The sequence below is a fragment of the Rhinolophus hipposideros genome (genome assembly GCF_964194185.1).
Source record: "Rhinolophus hipposideros genome assembly, chromosome: 3".
In the NCBI taxonomy this organism is placed as follows: Eukaryota; Metazoa; Chordata; class Mammalia; order Chiroptera; family Rhinolophidae; genus Rhinolophus; species Rhinolophus hipposideros.
Genome location: NC_138049.1, coordinates 31,741,651 through 31,755,932, shown reverse-complemented (window position 1 = coordinate 31,755,932; position 14,282 = coordinate 31,741,651). Strand labels below are relative to the sequence as shown.

The 14,282-nt window shown below is 37.1% G+C and overlaps 1 pseudogene across 1 annotated transcript; it reads left to right on the top strand.

Moving 5' to 3' along the window:
- Positions 1-5,319: 5,319 nt before the first annotated feature.
- On the top strand, positions 5,320-6,523 carry LOC308494182 (cellular tumor antigen p53-like; annotated as a pseudogene). Its single transcript has 2 exons — positions 5,320-5,743; positions 5,775-6,523. The product of its transcript is annotated as a cellular tumor antigen p53-like (transcript).
- Positions 6,524-14,282: the final 7,759 nt, after the last annotated feature.

Below are 14,282 nucleotides of genomic sequence, written 5' to 3'. Positions count from 1 at the left end.
AGTAAAAAAAAAAAAAAATCACAGTCAAGATAAGAGTAATTGATTACTTTAAATCTGAAAGACATGAGAATTTATTTCCATGGAATTTTAAGATCAAAGGTGTTAAAATGTCAAAAAGCATTATTTTGACCCTCAAATTCTCTAATTTTATATGTTCTTAAAGATATCGGAAAACTTGGAATATTCTGAGTTGATGTATAGCATAGCATTTAAAAAATAAATAAGAAAGAGAGCCTTGAAATAAGTTAGTGAAAAAGTAAATTAGATCTTTAAATAAACTATTAAATATGCATGGTAAAAAATTCATTTTATTTGAATAAACAAAATAAATTTGTTTAAATTTGAAATCATTCTACTTTTATAATTTCTAAAGCAAATTTCAGAATCAATTGTATACTGTAAAGTAGATTTCTTCTCCCCCCACCTTCTTCTGCCTCCCCCCTGCCACTCTGGTCCAAGCTGTTGTTTCTCAGTCTAGTTGTGTAGGACACAGCTCCCTGGCCCATGCTGGTATTATGAGCCTTGCACTCCCCACACTGAAGCAGTCGGTTGCCAGTAGTCAGTCGGCTGCTCACAGAAGCTCATGGCCCCTCACGCCAACCTCCAACTGCTCACAACAGCCCAGCTCCAGGGAAGCTGTTGTTCACAGTCTTAGCTGTAGAGGTTGCAGCTCACTGGCCCTTGTGGGAATCGAACCGGCAACCTTGGCGTTAGGAGCACAACGCTCCTACCACCTGAGCCACAGGGCCAGCCCTAAAGTAGATTTCTTTGTACTAGATCTTTTTTTATTAAAAAATGACACCCTAATGTCACACAAATGTAAATATTAGAGCTCAGATTTGAAATATAAGGTTATGCTCTTTTCACCATGATCAAAGATGGACTACCTGAGTTTAAGGAAAGCACTTAAATGCTTAGTGTGTGTGTGTGTGTGTGTGTGTGTGTGTGTGTGTATGAGAGAGAGAGAGAGAGAGAGAGAGAGAGAGAGAGAGAGAGAGAGAGAGACCAGAAAATTTGAGTTTGCATTTGGTAGTCCTTCCTATGATTATTCTTTGTGCAGATTCAAGTCTTTCCCAAATTGCACATAAAGATACTTTTAGAGTTCGATTGGCTACTACTGCAAAATCATAAAGATATTTATAGTTATCTTCAAAGCAGTTAAAAATTTAGAGTTCTAGGCACATCGAAGTATAGATTCTCTTGGGATAACTGGACCAGCTGGAATTTTTGTGAGGTTGATATTCAACACCGGAAAATTTGGCTGCTTCTGTCTAAATGGCAAATTTAACCAACACCCAGATTAGAAAATTCCAAACCTAACTGTGTATAGACAAGATCCTGGAACAAAGAAAGAAATCCATTTGAACAGCAAACTAGGGGTAGTAATTGGATCTGTAAAAAGGTTTCATTACATGCCAAAATCAGCAATAAAAAAAAAAAAGTCAGAGGACTAAATCAAGGTCAAGTATGACTGTGGTCATGAATCAGCACAAATAATCATAACACCAAAGATTTAAGGAAAGGTTGGCCAGAAATAGATGAGTGGGAGTCTTGAGTAAGTTGTTGTATTTGGTGTGTTACTTTAATTTTTCCCTTTCCTCCCTCTCTCCTCCCTCTTTCCCTCCCTTTCTTTCTTCCTTCCTTTCTTCCTTCCTTCCTTCTCTTTTTCCTTCCTTCCTTCCTTCCTTCCTTCCTTCCTTCCTTCCTTCCTTCCTTCCTTCCTTCCTTCCTTCTTTCCTTGCTTCCTTCCTTCCTTCCTCCTCTCCTCCCTTCTTCTCTCTTTTCTTTCCATCTTTCCCTTCCTTTTCCTTAACTTTTGTCCCTCTTTCCCTTCCTTTTACAAAAATAATCTCTACTATATGCACCATGATAAGCAATTATGAAGATGAAAGATGTATTTCTTGCCTAAGCAGAGTTTTCAGACTATGTGTGTTGAGATCATAGATTAATATGTCTTTACCTAATATATCTTGAATACTCATCATTTGTAGTGTTTTAGTTCACAATCTCAAGTATGAATTTACAGCTTGTGTTATAGAGAGTTATGTGCTTATGAGCAGAATCTCCATCGCTGAACTTCAAACTGAAATGACTGTCCTAACTGATGCAATGTGTATAGTTCATGATGTTTGACAGTAGAATTCACTTGGAATAGTGAGATTTAGATGATGATTACATGCAGACGTAGTGATAAAATGAGAAAAAGTTGTGATGAACCTTTATGTGAGAGGACATGATTTTTCTCACAGTACAGTTCAATCCTTGCTATCATAAGAAACAGAGTGTAATTCTACAGAATTACACAAAACATATTGAACTACCATTGTAATAGTATGAAGTACAATATCAAACTCATATTTTGATTGAATACACACTTAGGCTTAAAATACATTGTATATGAACTTGAACTTTGTGACAGCTGAATAAGGGATATGATAGTGCCTCTTAATGAGCTAAGTCCTCCCTGATTTTTAGTGATGAAAGGTCATCCTTTTCGGATTGCACAGCACACACTTGTAAGAAACCTGCATAAATAATCCTCATGTTCAAGTGCAAGGCAATTATAATACGACTCAATGTATTAAACCAAAAGTGCCTTTCAAAATAGGGGAAAGAGAAGCAAATGTTCACAGTGACAGTATGCTGAGTACTTTATAAAATAGAAAATTAGTCTTGGTCATTTCTCAGTGGATGAGGCTTGGATAAAATAAAAAGTTATTCATTAGAGGATACCAAACCATGTAATAATACTTCTCATTGAGAGGTGAATATATATATATATATATATATATATATATATATATATATATATATATGTATATATATATGTATATATATATATATAAAATTGAATATTGAATAATATATATATATTTAGATAGTATATATATACTATAGTATATATATAGTATATATATATACTATAGTATATATATATATATATATACTATCTATACTATCTATCTATCTATCTATCCATCTATCTATCTATCTATCTATATACACACTATCTGTACTGTTCTGAGAGTCAGGTCTTTTGCCTTGCCCCCAAATTTCCAAAATAATGTAAACTATGTGCAGCATGTCCCTAATGGATGTGATTTAGAGAGGGATTGCCCAAGCATTGGAACATTTTTGAATGTTCAGTTTAGAGATCTTGAAAAGAAGCAAGTGCCATACCTGAATTTAGTACAGATCCTGGGGGTAGGTAGTTAGTGTTGGAAGGTGGTCAGAACCTGGGATACACCCCCAAACTTCAACGGAGATTCAGAGATGTGTTTCTAGTAAAATTATTATTGAAGGCGGATGGCACTGAGAATATTAATTGATAAAATATTTTTGAAAGGCAAGTTATCATTAAAAATGAGTTAGCATTAATTAGTATTTTTGACATGCTAGGGAATATACTAAGTTATTTACATATTGTTTTATTTACTATGTGTCAGGAGTCTTAAATTGTTAACTTTCTTTTCCTTTTTTATTTATTTATTAGATTTGTTGGGGTGACTGGTGAGTAAACTTATATAGGTTTCAAGTGTACATTTCTATATGTAATCTATATATTGCATTGTGTGTTCACCAACCAGAGTCAGTTCTCCTATGACCATATATTTGATCACCTTTTTCCTCTTCTACTACCCCTTCCCCCCTACACTCTAGTAACCGCTAAACTGTTGTCTGTGTCTATGAATTTTTGTTTTTTTTGTCTTGTCCATTTGTGGCTTTCAGTTTTATATCACACATATGAGTGAAGTGACATGTTTCTTGACTTTTTCTGTCTGACTTATTTTGCTTAGCATAATCTCAAGTACCACCCATATTGTCGCAAATGGTAGTATTTCATCTTATGGCCGAGTAATATTCCATAGTGTACATAGATCACATATTCTTTATTCAATCATCTATCAAAGGACACTTTTGTTTCCATATCTTGGCCACTGTAAATAATTCTGCAATGAAACTCAGGGTACATATATCTTTATGGATAAATGTTTTCAACTCTAACAGGTATGAGGTGATATCTCATTGTGGTTTTGATTTGCATTTCCCTAATAGCTAGTGCAGCTGAGCATGTTTTCATATAGTCTGTTAGCGATTTGTATGTCTTCTTGGGAGAAGTGTCTGTTCAGGTACTCTGACCATATTTTTAATTGTATTGTTTGTTTTTTTGTTGCTGAGTTCTTTTTATATTTTGGATATTAGCCTCTTATTGAAGGCATTGGTTGCAAATATCTTCTCCCATTCAGTTGGTTGGTTGCCTCTTTGTTTTGTTGATGATTTCTTTTGCTGTGCAGAAACTTTTTAGTTTGATATAGTCCCATTCATTTATTTTATCTTTTATTTCCCTTGCCTTTGAGGTCAAAATCATAAAATTCTCTTTGAACCCAGGGTCAAACTTTAATACCTACTTTCTTTTATGCAGTTTTTTTTTTTGTTTCAGGTCTTATGTTTAGGTCTTTGATCCATTTCGAGTTAATTTTAGTATATGGTGAAAGATAGCAGTCTAGTTTCATTCTTTTGCACTTGACTTTCTAATTTTCCCAGCACCATTTGTGGAAGAGGCTTTTTTTTCTCCATTGGATGTTTTTGGCTCCTTTGTCAAAAATTATGTGAGTTTATTTCTGGGTTTTCAATTCTATTCCATTGGCCTGTATGTCTGTTTTTCTGCCAATACCATGCTGTTTTGATTATTGTCCCTTTGTAGTACAGATTGAAGCCTGGGAGTGTGATATCTCAAGCCTTGTTTTTTTTTCTTCTTAGGATTTCTTTGGTTATTTGGGGTCTTTTGTAATTTCATATAAATCTTATGATTTTAAAAGTGTTAATTTTCTTGACCCAGTATTTGTAGGAACTTATACTGTGGTAATAACCAATGATGCATACAAAGAATTATGCACTAAGATGTTTGCTGTAGCATTATTTATACAGCATAGAACCTAAAACAAATGTCCAACAAGAAAGCATGCATAGGTAAAGTTACATAATGGGATATTATGGACTCATTGGAATCATGTTTGCAAAGAATACATAATAAAATCGGAAACCAATTTTTATGCAATGTTAAGTGAAAAATAAAGTCGGATGCAAAATTATATGTATAAAATAACTTTAGTATTTAAGTAAAGAGTAGAAAAAAAGTCCAGAGCCACCATCCTGGGTGCAAGAAGCCGGTGGGCCCCAGGGGTTCACCTGGATTCCGGCCTCAGAGCGTGCTTCCCAGAACGGTGATACGCTCTCCAGAGGTTCGGGAAGAAAAGTAAAGTACACTTCAGGAAGGCTGGTGGATTTAGTGGTGGAAAGCAGCCACACTTCCAGGGAGCTGCAATGGAGGTACCACAGTCAGAACTCAGCATGGAGCCCCCTGAGTCAGGAGACATTTTCAGACTTGTGGAAACTACTTCCTGAAAACAATGTTCTGACCCCTGACGTATCCCTGGCAGACTTCGTGAATTGGCTGGATGGAGGTCCAAATGAAGCCCCCAATGTGCCAGCAACTCCTGGACCAACAGCTGCCACCCCTGCACGGGCCACCTCCCCGGCACAAGCCAACTCCTGGCCTTTGTCATCCTTTGTCCCTTCCCAGAAGACCTACCCTGGCAACTATGGTTTCCAGTTAGGGTTCCTGAATTCTGGGACAGCCAAGTCTGTCACCTGCACGTACTCCCTTACCCTCAATAAGCTGTTTTGCCAGCTGGCAAAGACCTGCCCCCTGCAGCTGTGGGTCAGCTCCCCACCTCCCTTGGCCGAAGGAAGGGAAGGGATTGTCTAGGAAGGGGCAATCTACTTCCCATCATAAAAAAAAAAACCGTGTCCGAGCCATGGCCATCTACAAGAATACGTGACGGAGGTTGTGAGGCGCTGCCCCCACCATGAGCGCTGCTCTGACTATAGCGATGGTCTGGTCCCTCCTCAGCATCTTATCCGGGTGGAAGGAAATTTTTGCATGTGGAATATTTGGACGACAGACACACTTTCCGACATAGTGTGGTGGTGCCCTACGAGCCACCGGAGGTGGGCTCTGACTGTACCACCATCCACTACAACTTCATGTGTAACAGCTCCTGTGTGGGTGGTATGAACCGGGTGGCCTATCCTCACCATCATCACACTAGAAGACTCCAGTGGTAATGTGTTGGGACGAAACAGCTTCGAGATGCGTGTTTGTGCCTGTCCGGGCAGAGACTGGCATACAGAGGAAGAAAATTTCCGCAAGAACGGGGAGCCTTGTCCCAAGCAGCCCCCTGGGAGCACTAAGCGAGCACTGCCCACCAACACCAGCTCCTCTCCCCCGCCAAAGAAACCACTGGATGGAGAATATTTCACCCTTCAGATCCGTGGGCGTGAACGCTTCCAGATGTTTCCCGAACTGAATGAGGCCTTGGAGCTAAAGGAAGCCCAGGCTGGAAAGGAGTCAGAGGGAAGCAGGGCTCACTCCAGCCACCTGAAGTCTAGGAAGGGGCAATCTACTTCCCATCATAAAAAAAAACTCATGCTCAAGCGAGAGGGACCTGACTCAGACTGACATCCCCTGCTTCCTGTCCCCACTGACACCCCTATCCTCATCTACCTTTTGGGGGCTCAGGAGCTTAAATTTCTGCTTGGTACAGGTGTGCCTCAGAATTCCTTGGCCTGGGGCTTTGCTAAAGAAGTTGGTCTGCACTGGTGGTTTTTTGGGCAGGTGAGGGGAGCTGGAATGTTTCAGCTTAGCTTTTAAGGTTTTTACTTTGAAGACCATTTGGGAAATGTAGGCAAAAATTCCTGCATGTAAGGATTAGGTTTTAAATCAGCCGTAGCCTGGGTTGGAAGCTATCTCAAGTTGTTAAATTTCTTCTAACTACATAGTCCGCATTGATAAAATGCCAACAATCATACCTACCTCACAAGGTTTTTTTGTGAGAGTTAATGAAATAATGTATACAAGGCCTGACAATTAAGTTCACAAACTCTTTGAAACAATGTTGCTAGCCTTTTTAAATTGATATCAGAGGGATTATTCATTAAGAACTTGTACCAACTGGACAAACAGTTAACCAAGTTTACTATTTGGAAGTGCTAAAAAGGCTGCGTGAAAAGCCTTTTTTGATTGACATCAAAGGGATTATTCATTATGAATTTGTACCATTATGAATTTGTAAAAAGGCTGTGTGAAAAAGTTAGACCTGGGGCGGCTGGTTAGCTCAGTTGGTTAGAGCGCAAGCTCTTAACAACAAGGTTGCTGGTTGGATTCCCATATGGGCCAGTGAGCTGAGCCCTCCACACCTATATTGAAGACAATGACTTGAGCTGAGCTGCCGCTGGGTGGCTGGATGGCTCAGTTGGTTAGAGTGCGAGCTCTTAACAACAAGTTTGCCAGTTGGATTCCCACATGGGAGGATAGGCTGTACCCCCTGCAACTAGATTGAAAATGGTGACTGGACTGGGAGCTGAGCTGTGCCCTCCACAACTAGATTGAAGGACAGTGACTTGACTTGGAGCTGATGGGTCCTGGAAAAAAACACTCTGTTACCCAATAAAAATTGTTTTAAAAAGTTAGACCTGAACTTTTCTCCAACAATTCATGGCTCTTGCCCCATGACAATGCACCAGCTTATACGGCACTGTCTGTGAGGGAGTTTTTAGCCAGTAAACAAATAACTGCTTTGGAAGACCCTCCCTAGTCACCTAATCTGGCTCCCAATGACTTTTTTCTTTACCTGAAGATAAAGGAAATATTGAAGACATTTTGATGACATTCAGAATATCAAGGGTAATATGATGACAGCTCTGATGGCCATTCCAGAAAAAGAGTTCAAAATTTACTTTGAAAGGTGGACTAGGCGCTGGCATCATTGCATAGCTTCCCAAGGGGAGTACTTCCAAGGTGACCATAGTGATATTCAGCAATGAGGTATGTAGCACTTTTTCTAGGATGAATTCGCGAACTTAATTGTTAGACCTCGTATCTGGGACTTGACACCCTTGGGAGTGCTGGTTCCCTGTCCCTGTTGGTGGTTTCTGTGACTGAGAAGCTGGTTAAGAGGAGGGATTTCCAAATCCCTTCTCTGTTAGCCTGACCAAATCCTGTCTAACCTCTTGGTGACCCTCAGCACCTAAGCGATCGCCCCATCCCACACCCTGGATGATTCCATCCCTGATGTAGGAAATGTATCTACCAAGATCTGTTCAACTTCCCCCGGATGCTCAGGGTCAATTTCCTTTGCACTCTGAAAGGCACATCTGTATTCCTTACCCACACCCCTTCTCTTCCCTTTTTATATTGCATTTTTGTATTGTTTTCTTACTTTACAATAAAATTTTACTACTAAAAAATAAAATAAAGAGTAAACGTACTTTTATAAAAATATTTAGAGAAAATACAGCAACACTTTGTTTTTATCTGGGTGATGGGAATTATAAATAATTTTATTAAGTCTTTTAAAATGCATTCTGCACTTTCCAAATTTGCCATAAGTTTACACTAAATTTATAATTAGAAAAATAAGCTTATTATCTGACATTACAATTCCTGGCTGCTTTGTGCCAAGTTTCTTTCTCCTTTTGTTCTAGAGATCAAGCTTGGATTTTGAGCTGCAGAACTTGTGTGAGACCCCATTATTATAGGAAATATGGTTTGCTAAAATCCATAAGCTGCTTATTAAAATAGAATCCCATGTTTCCTAAAAATCTCCTAAAAGCAGTCAATGAACTCAGGGCTTTAAAACATTTTCAAGTTATTTAGTCATTCAATTTACTTGTTTTTAACACATGATTCTATATGAAACTATATTATCTGTGGGACCTCCTGCTCATCTGATAATTCCTTGGGCTAGTTTTTAGATGTCTAGGTTAGAGAGATTTTTTTTTTCTGGACTTTGAGTAGGTAGTTTCCTCCCTTTGAAGAAGCCAACCCTCAGGTCAGGCTGCTGCTGTGGTACCTCCTTTTGGTTAGAGGATCCTCAGGTTGAAATGGTAAACTATTCCATTCCACCTTAAGTTACTGACACTGAGGTTAGCTTCCGGTTTTACTGAAGGTACTCTGGTAAGAGCTCTGGGAATATACTGAATTTTTAAAAAGCATTTCAAATTTTGGGATGTAGATGTAATATCTAACAGTCCTTAGTTCTCAGAGGCTTGATTACACCTTTCTACATACCTCCTGTTGACTTTGAAGACTTTACTGGAAAGACAGGCTTATAGGATTGCTTTTATTCAAGTCCTTAAGACTCCTGGATAAATTAAGGATAAGGGACTATAGGATCAAAAGTCTGTGTCTCTCACAGACCTTGAAACATTATGGGACCTCAAGAAATAGATGACAAAGGAAGAAATACCAGGGGACATAAAGATAGCCTTTAATATAATAAATGTTTTTTTTTATTAATCAAAAGAATAAACATTGTTTTTCAGAGAATACATAGAAGGTAGAGAAGACATATCAAGGAGGTAGGAAAATCATTCTGAGGTAGGGAAAGTTTAGGAACAAGTATCCTAACAGGATAAATATTCAGGGTTGATAAGGAAAATTAAGAGGATCACACAGGGTGATATTATATAAATGGACATCAGGATATGGATACTTGATATCAGTTCTTCAATAAAGAAATTATAAATTGTTTCTTTTAAGGATTCAAAGAGGTAAAATTACTTATGGACTAGACCTTCTATGGATGGCTGTGGTAGACTAAATAATGGCCACCAAAAGATACCAAATTCTTATCTCTGAAATTTGCAAATGCTACTATATTTGGAAAAAGGGTCTTTGCACATGTGTCTAAATTAAGGATCTTGAGACGAGGAAATTACCCTGCATTATCTAATGGGTTCTAAGTATTTTCACAAGTGTCCTTATAAGATAGAGGCAGAGGGAGAGTCCACACAGACACACAGAAGAAAGGACATACTGAAGAAGAAGTAATGTCACCATGGAAGGGAAAATTAGAGTGATGCAGCCACAATCCAAGAAAATGCTTGGAACCACCAGACGGTGGAAGAGATGAGGAAAGATACTCCCTTAGAACTTTTGGAGGAACTGCTATTGTGCTGACACCTTGATTTCAGACTGGTGGCCTTCAGAAATGTCAGAGAGTAACTTTCTGTTGTTTTAAACAACTAAATTTGTGGTAATCTGTTATTGTAGCCCTAGGGACAGATACATAAAAGGACTCTTATATTGGAGAACATGCTTGTTACGATTAGCTGGGGAGTAATGTGATTCTAAATGTGCTCATAGTATGGTAAAAAAGTAAAATCAATTTGGAAGAGCAGGTAGTAGTGGGGGGGTACCTCGGAGTACAGTGGCACCAATAACTTTAGCTATTGTAAGGAAATTGGAGAGTAAAAGGAGGGAAAACAAGAGGGAAAAGTCTCCTTCCTGAGTGCACCAATCTTTTAGTTGGAACATTACTTCTAAGCACCTAAGTGAGCTGAAGTTGTTTTAGTTACAATACTGGGTGGGAACTGCAGCCAGATACCCTGTGGAGTTATTTAGCCCAATCCTGGATTATTCTTCGAAATTGCATAGAATCTATGCTATAGTTTATCAACATGGAAATCAATGGAAGGAACGTTGCCTGACTCATTTTTATGGACCTGAAGAACAGTTCTTTAAAAAAAAAAAAAAAAAAAAAAAAAGAGGCTTAAATTACTGGTTAAAAACAAAACAAAAACAAACTCAGACCAGATCTACTCCAAAGCATTCTTTCCTCAAAACTAGCTTGTGGATGCCAGAGCTAGTCAATTTGCATTGGATAGACAAATGAAAGTTTTTCTTGTTACACAAAGGCAACTTTATAATCTAGCTGTCAAGCCTTAGCTCCATTGATACACAGAGATGTGGGACAGATGAAGATAATTCAGGGAATCCAGCTGCAGTGACAGTCTCAGGGAGCCCTCCCTCAGTTAGTTGAAATCCCAAACGCTTATCACAAAAGCAAGAGAAATTTGATAACAACCTGGCAGTGGTGACCAGACTTATTCTTACTAGAACAAGAAAGTGATATTCAGAGATTTGACACACTCTTTAAAATGATCAAAAGGGAAATACAAGGGTTTTCTTTTCAGAGGTTCAAGTCATACTGAGTTTGGTCAGATAGTGTGAGGGCCCTAGTTAAGTCACTTGTTAGAGTATGTGAAATAAAGTTGGGAAAGAAAGAAAAAGATTGAAAAGAACCGGGTATTATTTCCTAAAAGGACCAATGAAATCAATCCCCTCTAAGTGTAAAATGAGGAAGGGAGGATACTTTGCTAGGTATTTAAAAATGTGTGGACAGAAGATTATTTTTAGAGGACACTTAGTGGATATTTGCCATGGTATGTACCAGAGGTAACAGAATTCTGTTATGCCAGTTATCACAAAATAATGGATTAAAAATTGATAATAGTTTTTTCTATAAGAGTAATATGTATCATTATTTAAACACACACACACACACACACAAGAGCAAGTATACAAGTATATAAAATGGAGGGTGACATTCTCATGTATGTCCACTCCTTGGAATCCGCAGTAGTTAACAGTTTGGTGTACACAATTATAGAAGTTAGAGCTGATAAATTTGTAGATGTCATCAAGTCCTATTTGCGTCTTTTATTGTTGGTGAAAATGAGGCATAGATAAACCTATTGAGTTGTTGAAGTTTGCACAGTAAATTAGAAAATGATCTTGGTTTGCTCTTGTATTACCTAACGATACCTAAGTTTTATACCTGATTTTTCTCTTGAGCTACCAGAGACATAACGTTCTAGATATTCTGAACCTCCTACTTAGTTGACTCAAACAAAGCAAGGAAGAAAAATTTAAAAAGTAGCTGAAGACAACTAAAGAGAGTTACTTAAGGTAAACATATAAAGATGTTTTTATGATTAAATTATCATTTTCAAACTTGAAGAAAAAAGCATAACAATAGAGTACTTACCAGTTTCCAGAACTTCCTTTGTTCAATACAGGAGTATAGTTTTAGCTCTTTCTTTAGGATATCAACTTCTAGTTTTGGAATCATTTTGGCACTTTTCTACATCCTCTGCAACACACTGCAAATCTGCTAATTTTATGTCAAATAATATGAGAGAATTTTTGAATTTTCTTTGAGATACCCAAAATTTAATTAAATGCTGATGGCTTTTTTCTAAAATAATTTTTATGCATGTCCCTTTGTTTTTGTATCTTATAAAACCATATTTAATATTTAACCTTTTCTAAGATGATTGCTTTCAGTATTATGAAAACCCAGTAAACTGACTAGAATTATTTTACATATTCTTATGTTTTGTCCCATATAGAATCTAGTACAGTTATCAAAGTGCCCTAAGATATGTGTATGAAAGATACACTAAGCATATGTGTATTCATATTCTGTATACATGTATGTTTACATATGTATATAAGCATTGATAATTATAAGGTTCAGAAATTTGTGAATAGGAAAGGAGCTTGGACTTGACTCATGTAAATTTGAAATCAAATATTGGCTTTTCCACTTGCTAGTGATATGATCTTGAGCAAGTTGCTTAACATCTGAACCTTGCTTTCCTCATTTATAAAATGAAGGTAATAATGACTATCATGAAGTGTTGTCAGCAGAATTAAATAAGATAAAGAAATAAAGGGCTTGATACAATGCCTGGCATCTGGTAGGTGTCAAAAATGGTGGTTATTATTATTTCTTCATAAATAACATTGCATTTCAAAAGGACTCAACAGTATTGCCTAAAAATATTCAGTACTTGTCCTTTGTGTACCAATTTCTGCCCTTTAGAAAACACCGCTTCTTTGGAGATCATTTGCAGATTGTAGCTTTATTCAGTCTTTCTCAGACTTACATTTTCTTCTCTGCTCCCCCTCCAACAGCTGTAGCTGCTCTGCTATTATCACTTTCTGGCTCTTCTTCTTGTTCAAGCATTGTTTCAGATTGAATTGCAACTTGCTCTGGAACCATTTCAGGTATTCTGCCCTCTTGTGCAGTTGTCTTAGAATCACCTTCTTCCACAATTGGTTGTCACTTGTTACATTTTTATCAGTTGACCAAAATGCTTAGCTGAACATAGATTAGGTTGTCATGCCTGGTGTTCAGAACTTTTTACCGGACACTTTCTCTTGTCACCTGATGCTAAGAGGAACACGTCAACAGTGAGACTTATCTGGTAGCTGAATATGATGTTACTGATAGATTTAGGTGTCACATTATATAGTAGACAGTAGTGTTGCTTGATAGGGCATTGTTTGATTTTGTGCCAAAGCACCCTGGGTTCACTATAGCTGTCTTCCTCGTCACATATCAGTATGTCATTTGCTAGTATGCTAAAAATGTAGCAAGAGACCAGGATTATTTTAAGTTGAAAAATCTTCATTTACTTCTCATAGGCTAAATATATCTTTAATGAATGATTTCTTTAATTTAGCCTCAATTAACACATGCAAAGGGGACTACATATTCAGTGATTTAAATGATGGGTTCTCTGGAAAAATGAAATATCCAAATTCTCTTACCAGGAACATTAATCGATCGTAACATTTCTTTTGACAATCACAAGTATTTTCTATTAAGTGAGAGGAATCTTTTTAAAGCTAAACATAAAATCACAAACAGAGAGAGCTTTCATTTTGAACTTTTCATACTTAGAAGTGAGCCGTTATTCAGATTGCTCACTTAAGTGTTTTCCTTAACTGTTGCACGCATAAAGACCTCTTCTATATCAACATTAGTTCTATGATTAGTCTTGAAACAAAAACCTAAACTTCAGTTACATGCATATAATGGTTTTTGGAACAGGAAACTGGAATTTATTTTCCTTTAGCATCAACACATTCATCATTTAACCTGTTACATTAAAGGCCGTATTTTCAATAATCTAAAATGATGCACAATTATAAAATATTTCAATTCTGTTGTTATAACATTAAATATATATATGTACACTATATATAGTAATGTATGCCCACTGATAATGAATTTGCTGAGATTAACTGAAATCTGGATAAAAGATATGCCTGTGGAGGATTATCCTAATTTGAGAGTAAGAACCACAAAGATAGTTCATTTATTTGACTAAAACTTGGAGTTCATGCTCAGGTAGTGAACTGCTTTTCCTCCATTTCTTATAAAAATATGTGTAACCATAGAAAAATAATATTTTCAAATAGTTTCTTATAGTAATTTAAAACAATCGCCTTTTTCTCTTTTCCATGCAAGTAGCACTTGAAGTAGAAAAATTACATAGGAAAAAATAAAACCCTGATCTGTGACTTCACTAGAAGTGATATCAAGCGTGATTTTGGGTTGTTGTTTGTTTGTGTGTGTGTGTTT